The sequence below is a fragment of the Bos indicus genome, chromosome 15 (assembly GCF_029378745.1).
Source record: "Bos indicus isolate NIAB-ARS_2022 breed Sahiwal x Tharparkar chromosome 15, NIAB-ARS_B.indTharparkar_mat_pri_1.0, whole genome shotgun sequence".
Classification (NCBI taxonomy): domain Eukaryota; kingdom Metazoa; phylum Chordata; class Mammalia; order Artiodactyla; family Bovidae; genus Bos; species Bos indicus.
Genome location: NC_091774.1, coordinates 25278871 through 25291022, shown reverse-complemented (window position 1 = coordinate 25291022; position 12152 = coordinate 25278871).

The window sequence follows — 12152 nt, the reverse complement described above, 5'->3', positions numbered from 1 at the left end:
GCCTCAGCCAAGAGCAGGCCCCAGGCACAATCTGGAGTCCTAAGACCACTTCTCAGAGTGATGGACATGAACTCGGGCCATCCTCATATGAGCCTAAGCATGCGCAGAAGCAGAGAGCAGGAATGTGGCTACTCAGGCTCTGTGGCCACTACTTCCTAGACAGGATGGATACCAAACACTCAGGCAGCAACACTGTGCCTGTTACCCTTGTTTAATTTGCTCCATTTGGAAGATTAGGCTGGATAATGCCATTTGGCAGTTTTTCCAAGTTTGGAGTATTCTTAGTTTTTCAAAATTCTTGTTTCCATTGATGGCTCACTCAATTATGTGGCTGCAGTAATCTCTCTGTAAAACACGTGAGTTTACAAGGGGATGTCACATCCTTTATTTCCTTTGGCTTCTGACAGTTCTGTGAGATCCACCCAACCTGGATAAGGTTAAACTGTAAGGATCCCCAAAATGTAGTAGCTCAAGCAAGACACCTTGTTTCTTCCTCACATAAACAGACCAGCTCAGTAGGCTGCTCTCCTCCCTGTAATTATTCTGGGCCCTGGGTCCTCTCCATCTTGTTTCTTTGTCCAGTTGTTGTTGTTTTAAATATCTGTTTATTTCGGCTGCACCAGGTCTCAGTTGTAGCACAAGGGATCTTCAGTCTTTGTTGTGATGGCATGTGGAATCTTTAATTGCAGCATGTGGGATCTAGTTCCCCGACCTGGGATCAAACCAGGACCCCCTGCTTTGGGAGCGTGGGATCTTAGTCACTGGACTGCCAGGGAAGTCTTCTTTGTCCAGTTTTGAGTGGGTACCTTGTCAGGAGTGCAGCCAATGGAAAAGGGAAACACGACCTTGCCTGGTCTGGTCCCAAGGCACCAGGCCGGGAAGGGGACTCGTCACTTCCGTCACACATCACTGGGGAGAATGCTGTCACATCTTCTGCACGGAAGGTGGTGAAAGGTCCACTAGCCAGTCAGCCCTGTGCCTTAGCACACTTTGATTACTCTGGGGAAAAGCGAGACACGAAAGCCAGAAATCTGTGTCATCGTTCCATACGGTTCATATTAGTTCCTTTTTCTACAGCAGGTTAAGAGAGAGAAATGGACTTCCTCAAAGACACAGCTGGTTAGGAGTAGCACTGAAGCTATAGTACTGATAGTTTGGGGCTCCTCAGTTCTTTTCTTTATCCCCACTGCTCTCCGGGGACAAGAGGGCAGATCACTTGAAATCAGTACTGCCCTGAAAAAAACTAGGGTGTGTAATTAACATCAATATGTGCAGCCAATGGGGAAAATACAAGGTGGTGACAGACTGTGTCCAACTCCTCTGCCTTCCTTCCTGACTCTCAAGCACAAAAACGCTGAGGTGATGAATGCTCTGCCTGCTGCGGTCCCAGCCCCCCAAGTGGGATGTGATCCGACACAGAGACTCAGACAGCGGGAGTGATGACTGTCTCTTTACCTTCTCAGCTTAGCTTAGGATGTCTTATACGTGTTCAGGTCTTAGGGCCAGCCTCTCTTATCTCTCTTTCTCTGACAAGCACCTTCTCTGGGAGCCTCTGAGATGCCCAGCCCTCATTGCTCCTAACCCTCTGAGCCCTCTGACCTGCCAAGAGTTGGGCTGTTTCACCACAGCAGAGTTGTTTGGGCCCCAGTAAGGTCTTGCTGAGTCCGGTAAGATGGTTTGCAGTTGTAAGCACTGCCGAGAGTATACATGCACTCCTAGAATGATGGGGCCTGGGTAAGACCGAGAACCAAGGGCTGTGTATCCCTGCACGTGCCTTAACAATGAGTTTTGTTCCCTCTCTCTGGAAGTTGGCCCCTTGGAGAGTCCTTCTGTACCTAGTTTGTCAGATAACTGAATGTACATCTGATTCCCAGGCACTGACATGACTTAAGCTTTTGCTTTTTCTCCAGGAGGAAACTTGGCTACTAGAGATTAAGGAATAAGGTAAGGTTATAAAACCTCAGCCATAAATTTTAAAATATAAATAAGTAAATAAAACCTCACCCACAGCTCTCATTTAAATCTCAGTTCCAGTTCATCAGCGCCCCCAGGAAACATAAGTGCCACCCCACCCCCACCCCGTCTGGGTACCGCTAAGATGAATGCTTTACCACAGTCCAGGGATTTATTAGTGTTTTAGCCGTGTGACCTTTTGGTCACTGTTATTGTTTTATTTCTGGCTTCCCAGGTAGCTCAGTTGAAAAGAATTTGCCTGCAGTGCAAGAGACGTGGGTTCAATCCCTCAATCAGGAAGATCCCCTGGAGAAGGAAATGGCAACCTCCTCTAGTATTCTTGCCTTGGAAATTCCACGGACAGAGGAGCCTGGTGGGCTACAGTCCATGAGGTCACAAATGAGTCAGGCACTACTTAGTGACTAAACAAGAGCATGCTAATCTCTAGGCTCCATCCTCAGACACCCTGAGATAAATGAAGTATTTATATACAAACTGCATGGCTACAGAAATTATGAGATAACCTAGACACCTGTCTTTATGGAAAATTATTAAATTCTGTCAATTCTCAAAAAGGCTGCTAGAAAAAACTTCCAATTAAGCAAAACTAAGTTTACTGAGCTCACTTGAGTGTCTTAATTGTATCTCAGAGCAGGGAGTCAGGGAAGGATATTTTGAGTGTTTCAGGGCCAAGGATGGATGATTTAAGGCAGGTCGTGCAAGACAGAGAACTAGATAGGACTGAAGAGAGTTAATGACACAAGAGCTTTTGATTGATGACCCCACAAATCAAGAGTCTTAGAGTATCGACAAGCAAGCTGTAAATCTTGACAAGTGAGCTATTTTAGTTATTCAATGCTAACTTCCAGAAGCAAGTCTCTTCCAGAACAAATAGCTAAGTTGCTTTTGCCTAGTCCTAATTTTTTTTTTTTTTTAATGTCTTATGTAGCACAGAGATAGGAAAATAAATTTCGGTTCCAAAAATTTCAATGCATTTGTATCACACATGTAACCATAGGTTGTTCTGTTCTTTATTTCATGCATGTTTATCTCCTTGGCTGGATTCAGAATGTTTTCAGGACAGGAGCCATAGCTTGACTGTATACAGCCCAGCTGTGAGCACAAGTATCCCACTCAACAAACATCACTTCTTCCATGAAGTCTTCCATGATGCCACCTCCAGATTCTCAGTCATTTCCCAGGACTATATTCACACCACTATTCTGGTGCCTGTTATCTGTGGCAAGATGGGGCTTCTCTCATCTCTTCCTCCTCCACACTTCCTGGGGGAGAGGGCCTTCTGTAAAACTGAGTAAAGAGACAAGGATGTGGCTCGTAACAGTTCATTGAAATTATTTTTTTAATTTATTTATTTTAATTGGAGGCTAATTACTTTACAGTATTGTAGTGGTTTTGCCATACATTGACATGAATCAGCCATGGGTGTACATGTGTTCCCCATCCTGAGCCCCGTACCACCTGCCTCCCCATCCCATCCCTCTGGGTGATCCCAGTGCACCAGCCCTGAGCACCCTGTCTCATGCATCGAATTATACAGAGTGAAGTAAGCCAGAAAGAAAAACATCAATACAGCATACTAACGCATATACATGGAATTTAGAAAGATGGTAACGATAATCCTATATGTGAGACAGCAAAAGAGACACAGATGTATAGAACAGTCTTTTGGACTCTGTGGGAGACGGTGAGGGTGGTATGATTTGAGAGAATAGCATTGAAACATGTATATTATCAAATGTGAAACAATTCATTGAAATTAACCCATAGAAGTGATCATATTAGCAAGAGAAAGAAAGGTGCATTTATTTAAGAAGGTGAAGGAAGGAATAAATAAACGCCTCTTCAGCAATTCCAGGACATGAAAGACTTGATGCTGCCCCTCCAGGAGGAGCCAGATACTGGGGGAATTGGAGAAATTGAACAAAATCAAGGATGCTGTAGCGAAGAAGGTGACGGAGGCCAGAGGAAGAACAGTCACCCTGATACTGGCAGGTGACTCAGTGGGAAAAGCAGTCACTTTCATGCTTCATCCTTCATCCAATTAACCTGTGTGCCTGCCTACTCCTTTGCTAGATTATGAGATCCAAGAAGGTGGGCCAGGGCCATGTGGCCCTTCACTTTCATGTCTCTACTGACTGATACCCACACACACACTGTCTACCAAGGTGACATCCCATCCCAGGGGTTTTGAACAGAATTGATCATAAGGCTGACTTCTTCCAGTTATGGAGGGAGAATCAGTCTACCTGTCAACTGCATCACAGTTGGATGTATTTGTTGTTTCCTTGTCCAGATTTTTGTAAAAATGACTGTACCCCATTGTATCCATCCTCATGGTCTACATTTGGCAGTCATACACATTAGCCAGCCTATAATGCATCTCTCTTACGTCCTTCATTAAGTGTCTCTTTAAAACATCTTCTGAAGTGTGGCATCATTATATCATTTTTACGGACACCAGATCAGTTTTCCCTCTAGCAGTTTCCTTAATTGGTGATTTGGCAACATTGGGGTTTCTTCTTCCAACCTGCCAGTTTCCTTCGTTTAAAGCAAATTCTGTCAAATGAATAAGCGCCCGTAGCACAATTACCGAGCACAAAACGAAACTGCAAATATGCATTAGCTGACCAGGGTAGTGTCGAGTATATTAAAAAGAAAGAGACAAGAGTATGAGATTGACAAGAGAATAGAGCATTTCGTTTTTTCATTCTGTTTTATTGCTGCAATATTCCATTTGATGGCCTCCAGCTTTCCCAGCATCAGCTTCCTGCAATGACACTAATGAAGAAATGCTGCTTTTTGTTCATTCTTTAAACAACTATGTAGCTCTTTAATGGGACTATAGCACTTTCCCCCTGTTCATGCAGAGTTATGAACAGCTAAGTCTCTAGGGTACCTCTGATGTGTATAGCACTCTTTTCCCTTTAGAATTTCTCTGATTAGTTGATAAGTACACTTTCCATCAGTAAATTCAATGTTCTAGATATTTCAAAGTATGGGCAGAAGCAGGAATATTTTTCCAGCCTGGAAAAAAATTTAAAAGCCCAAGGGGGAAGAGTGATCACTTAATTTTTCATCACATTTTTCTCCTTTGTAGAATATACTGTTTTCCTTTTAATTATTTCCTAATCATTTTCTTCCATCCTCATTAAGTGTTAAATCCTTATTAAATTTTCTTCTGTTCTTTATTAAAGCAGTCACATTTAGAACCATTTTGGTTCATCATCCACATGTGACTGACTGACTTCTAAATAGTTTTTCCTCTAAGCAGAAAGTTATTTCTGCCACTTGGACTGAATGTCCACTCTGGCTTGATTTCCCACGGGGCTCATTTAGTTTCTTCTCTGTTTTCTTCTTTGGGTTCCTTCTGCTTGCCCAGAAGTATGGAGTTTGATTTTATGTCAGTTCTCAAAGGCTCCAAAATAAATAAGAGCTGGATTCAAGCTGTCCAAATGGTGAGGGCAGTGAGATGCACTTACTGATTCCCTATCATGAAATATAACTGAGTCCTAGTTAGCTGAAATTGGCCAGGACATCACCTAACATCTCTAACAAAGCAGACCTGCTTCAAGATCCAGGAACGAAGGGAATACCTTCTGAAGAGTAGAAAAACAACGTGAGTGCCCTCCAACCCTACCCCTGGCCTCCTTTGGAAGCATTTTATTTCTAAGGGATAATGGGCAGATTTTGATGTTACCACAAAATAAATGAGTCTATCACACAGAGCATCAAGTTGAATAGAAACATATTTCAAATGAAGTTCTCATGTTATATCAGAATAAGTCAACAGATGAAGAAATACAAGGTTATTAAATTGTATTAAATACAATCTTTAAAAAACAGATGAAGCTAATACACTGTTTTTATTTCTTGATACAATATTTTTAAATAAGAGACTTTAGTTTTCAAGTATTGCTGAAGCTGTTGTGTAGCCATAGCAAAGTTTTGTTAACATTCCTACCATGATTTTTTTTAATTTATTATTTTATATTTTTAATTTTACTTACTTTTGGCTGCGCTGGGTCTCTGTTGTTGCCTGAGGGCTTTCTGTATCTTCAGGGAGTGGGGCTACTCTTCACTGTGGTGTGCTGGCTTCTGACCGCAGAGCACAGGTTCTAGAACTTGCGGCTCAGTAGTTGTGGCACATGGGCTTAGTTGCCCTGCAGCATATGGGATCTTCCAGGAACAGGGAACAAACTGTGTCCCCTGCATTGGCTGGCAGATTCTTAACCACTGAACCACCAGGGAAGCCCCATTGCTTACTTACCACGATTACTATTGCAGCTGTTAGCAATTCAAATTAACATCACTGTTACAAAAGATGAGAGGAAAATAAAGGGAAAATTAAATGAGATGGCCCTTGAATTAAGAGATGACTATGTGGAAATAAACATATAAATGTCTAGTTATAAAGGAGAGAAGGCAATGGCACCCCACTCCAGTACTCTTGCTTGGAAAATCCCATGGACGGAGGAGCCTGTTAGGCTGCAATCCATGAGGTCGCTAAGAGTCGGACACGACTGAGCGACTTCCCTTTCACTTTTCACTTTCATGCATTGGAGAAGGAAATGGCAACCCACTCCAGTGTTCTTGCCTGGAGAATCCCAGGGACGGGGGAGCCTGGTGGGCTGCCGTCTATGGGGTCGCACAGAGTCGGACACGACTGAAGTGACTTAGCATAGCATAGTTACAAAGCATGGTAGAATAGTCCTACTTCTAAGTAAGCTACACAGAGGGTCATCCTAACTTGGGGTATGGGTGAAAGAGGTCATTTTTAAGCTTGGCACTGACGTATGGGAAGGGTTTTTGGCAGTGAAAATCTGTCAGATTTTTAGACTGAGGCAACTGCAGGACCAAAGCCATCAGGGCAGGAAAGTAAAGCCAGAGAATGATGAGTACCTGGAGCTGAGGGTTTTAGAGGAATGTGTAGGGAAACAAGCCTGGAGGAATAGCTTTGGGGCCTGAGTGCCACTCCAGTACTTCGCATTTTAAGGAAGTGCCATGATGGGCTACAAGGAGAATAGAAAACTGGTAAGACTTCATACCCCTGATATTGACAGCTGATATTTGATAGCTTCATGCTCTTGCGCTCCTGTTTTTTGATCCACAAAATGAAGATAATAGAGGTCAGAGCTAAGACATATGGTTGAAAAATCATCATCTTTAAGGTGATAGTTGAAACATGGGAGCGATCATATGAAATTGGTCAGAGAAAGAAAAAAAAAAGCAAAAGGATTCAACTTTGTTGAACTCTTCTTACAATTAATGTTCCAGGACAGGCCAAGAATTATCGAGGGTAGGTTTGGTGGTAGTCGTTGAATATGGTAGTTGTTGAGTAAGGATTGAAGTGGAACTGGCATGGGTTAAAAGCTCACAGCAAGGATAAGCCCTAAGTGGTCTAGCTAGGGATATGGGATTGGATATGGGATCAAGATTTTTGAGTAACAGCAAAGTTACATGTCATAGAAAATCATGTGTAGAACAGAAAGCCGATTTCTGCTTCCTGGAATGAGCAGGACTGATAGTTATCCAGAGCAGTGTTTCCATGGACCAGAGGCAGCAGCCCTATCTGGGTGGTCCCAGATATTAGAAATGCAAATTCTAAGGCCCCACCTCAGACCAACTGAATGGGAAGTTTGAGGCCAGAGCCCAGGAATCTGTGTTATAATAAGCCCTTCAGGTGATCCTGATTTGCATGAAAATTTGGGAACCATTGATGGAGACAGTGGTAAGCACTAGTTCACAGGCTGAGAAAATAAAGGAAAGAGGAATATTGCTGAATTGGATATTACACAATAAACTTTTGCCCTGCAGTGAAGTTCAGAGCTTTGAAGATTATTTTCTCTTTGAATTCAGAGAAGCAGAGTTTTAAGCTTACAGAATGATTAAGAACAGCTAAAGATTAGTGCAATGACATCTATTTGTAACCTTGTATATCAAATAATTATGGAGAAGGCAATGGAACCCCACTCCAGTACTTTTGCCTGGAAAATCCCATGGACGGAGAAGCCTGGTAGGCTGTAGTCTATGGAGTTGCTAGAGTCGGACACGACTGAGCAACTTCACTTTCACTTTTCACTTTCATGCATTGGAGAAGGAAATGGCAACCCACTCCAGTGTTCTTGCTTGGAGAATCCCAGAGACGGGGAAGCCTGGTGGGCTGCCGTCTATGGGGTCACACAGAGTCAGACACGACTGACACGACTTAGCATATCAAATAATTAAAATATAATGGCTATCATAGCTATTATAGATTAGTCTTCATTGTGTTTATTAGCATAAACAAGATCAACATTTTATTAGGGACACAATATAATATAATTAAAACATAAGGTCAGTCTTTTAGACAAGCCCAGATAGCATATTCCAGGAGGTGTGGAAGATCTTCCATTAAGGAACGGAAAGAATATGTTAGAACTTATATATCTAAAAAAAAAAAATAATAATTCTTTATATGCAAATGGAGCAGAGACATCATTTTGCCAACAAAGATCCGTATAGTCAAAGCTATGGTTTTTCCAGTACTCATATACGGATGTGAGAGTTGGACCATAAGGAAGTCTGAGCGCTGAAGAAATGATGCTTTCAAATTGTGGGGCTAGAGAAGACTCTTAAGAGTCACTTGGACTGCAAGGAGATCAAACCAGTAAATACTAAAAGAAATCAACCCTGAATATTCATTGGAGGGACTGATGTTGAAGCTGAAGCTCCAATACTTTGGCCACCTGATTCAAAAAGCTGATTCATTGGAAAAGACACTGGGAGAGATCGAAGGGAAAAGGAAAAGGGGGTGGCAGAGGACAAGATGGTTAGATGGCATCACTGGCTCAATGGACATGGATCTGAGCAAATTCTGGGAGATAGTGAAGGGAGCAAATTCTGGGAGATAGTGAAGGGAGCAGATTCTGGGAGATGGTGAAAGACAGGGATGTCTGGCCTATTGCAGTTCATGGGTCACAAAGAGTCAGACACAGCTTAGTGACTGAACACCACCACTAATGCAATTGAACCTCCCTTGATTAGTCCATCTGTCAATGAACATATTTCCCTGGTTTTCCAAGAGGGAAAGTAGGAATTCCTTAAACCGAGGGATTCAACAGTGGAGCCGTTATTCATCCTGTCCCATTTATTAGGTTACAATATACTCTAGTATATTGCCTGTGTCTGATTAAGTGGATTTTTGGGCTACATTGTCTAGTTTTAGCTAACGTCACCATACCTTAAATAGACAAATAGCTTTCAAGTATTCCTGAAACAAAATGTGGACTGAAGTTTAATTGTAAAAGTGAAAGTTTAAGGGAACAGTAAAAAAGTGGGAGAGGCAGCTTAGTTCAGTAAATAAGAACAAGGATTCTGGAGCCAGCCACCTAGCAAAAGTGTGACTTTGGGCAATTTACCTAAACTCTCTGTGCTATAGGTTTCAAAAGTGTAAATAGGGGATAAGAATAGTACTCACCCCCACAGGACTTTTATGACAGATAATATTTTTGGAACACAGTGCAAACAATATGAGCTTGTTCAAATGAACAGTAATTCTAATTCTTTGCCTGTAACATTACAAGATATAAATAAAGATCTGTTTGAATCTAGTAAGTTACCCAAACAATTTTGAAATGACCAGGAAGACCATTTAAATTATGGATTTAAGTCCACTGTCTGTCATTAACTATGAACCTAGCCCTCCATATATATTGTACTTTTAGCTCTTGGGTAATAATATGCAGTCATCACAATTAAGCACTGTTGTATCTATATCTCATTTTTTAAAGTTCCATTTTTGTGTATGTTTTATAATATTCAAAATATGTTAGCACATTTGTCCTTACATATAATTTATACATAAATAAACATTTCCTGTGGGTATATAGTCTGAAGTGTTTCAGGTTTGAATGGGTGTTTTGCTTTGTTTAAACTGATGGCAAACATAGTCAAGAACATTAGAGACAACTTCTGTAGAGCTGGGGCTGGTGAACCATCTCCCCTGGGCCCAGTCCAGCTCACTGCCTATTTCTGCAAATAAAACTAATTGCTCTAATTGCTATACAGCCATACTCATTCCTTGTCTGTAGCCACTTACACACTACAACAGGCGAATTGAGTAGCAGTGACAGAAGCAGTATGTCCCACAGAGCTGAAAATATTTACTCTTAGGTCCTGTATAGAGAAAGTTTGCTGACTTCTAGTCTAGACCACTCTTTGCCAATAGCTTGGTTGAATTGTGGACATCAAATCTAAGATGAGTCAGATACCCTTGGAAAATCAAGCCTTGCGAGGAAAAACATCACAAACTTGAGGTGAACACCACACCCAGCACAGGATAAGGCTGTGACACTGTGACCAGGAACACAAACTTCACCTGTCCCCAAGCACTGGCTTCTCCTTGGGGAGGAGAGTTACTCCAGCAACCGGTAAATTGCAAAGAGGGTTCTGCACCGACCCAGAATTTTCCCTGGGGCTGGGAAGGTTCTCCCCTAAGGACCTCTTTCGTATTCTGCCTGCAGCCTGTGAGTCACAGGGCAGTGTTCTTCTGCTTGGACCACATGTAAGGAAGAGTCGGAGCAGGTATGGACTGCTGACAGAAGGCGGGTTTGCTCCTGTCATCGTTACGGTACTTGAGGTATCAGACTGGAAAAGAAACATGCCGCATCCTTTGGGTCATTGTTTAATAGGGCAGTTCAGATCACAGATTAAACTGTTCCACCACCACTTGCGCTGTGCTTAGTCACTCAGTCGTGTCCGACTCTTTGCCACCCCATGAACTGTAGCCCACCAAGGTTCTCTGACCATGGGATTTTCTAGGCAAGAAAACTGGAGTGGGTTGCCATGCCCTCCTCCAGAGGATCTTCCCAACCACCATTTACAGATGATCAAAGTTAAACTGAAAAGATAGGAAGTGACATTTTTGGCCACATCGGTGTGTGTTTCAGGGAATCCACTATTTTAGAAATTTTTTGTTTTAACACTGGCCTTGCCCTAAGAAATCAAAGACAAAGGAAACATGAGTTCATTACCAAAAAGAATTGCAGTTCAGTAATTGATGGATTGCCAGGCAATGTGACTTTGGGGCAGTTGGGAAAGCAAACCAGCTGAAGAATATCATTCACTGGTGTTATACCCATAGTCTGGGACTTCTCAGAAGTTCAGCATTCAGGTAGATAGAACCACAGGAAATTCACTCAAAAAGTAACTGCTTTTGGAATTGCTTCCAACCACATCTCTCAAATGTTAGCAATAGAGTGGTTTGATTTTTATCATCAAAATCCATCATTTATTAGACTACAGATCTGCAACAGGAGGTCAATTTTTTAATGTATATGTCCTTTTTAAAAATATATATGTATATAGCTGTATAAATGGAAATATTGAGAACCAAGGCTTTACTTAGTTTCAAGATGCCACAGGCAAGATTGTCCATGACATGATGACAACCCTATTCAGCTAAAAAACATGAAAAGTAAAAACTCTGGGACATCCAGGATACTGGTTGTGACAAGGATACTGTTGGTAATTCTTATAAAAATCAGCAATTCTTTCTCCACTGGTCTAGGTATTCATTGTGTAAACTCAGGAGAATACACAGAGCTAGAGTAAAAGCAAACTTATGTACCAGGCATACACGGTATTCTAGAAGGGCTCTGTTTCTAGGCTCTAACGGTCAGGGCAGGAATGGGCTTTGCTCCTGAGAGAAGCTGTTTGCTGTTTGTTCCTAATGATGGTTAATGTATGAACAAACCCAACTCCCAGAGCTGTAACCGATAGCATCAACGACGCTGGGACACAAAGGCTCTGATGAAGCGGAGCCGTGTGGCTGGTGCTTTGAAAATGCCCATGGTGGAGGGAGGAGGGGGAGAGTTTGGTTAAATGAAGTCGTTTCTAAGAGCAGTAGATGAAAGGGTAGGGCTAGAACAAAGCAGCCAAGAACGATTACATATTCAAATTTCCTTCGCCCTGTGCGGCAGGAAAATTTTATTTCATCACTCTCTCCTCTGACATGTCAAAACACAGAAGCTTCTGCACCCTTAGGGCCTCTGTTCTCTGGTGGAAAAAATAAGAGGCTGGGTAGCTGAGAGGGCATGTTGGCATTCAGTGATGGGCAGGTAAGACATCCAGCAAACATCTCTGTCGCTCATCCTTCCTCCTTCCGAGGAGCTGACTGCGTCTGTCATCAGTGCCTGTCT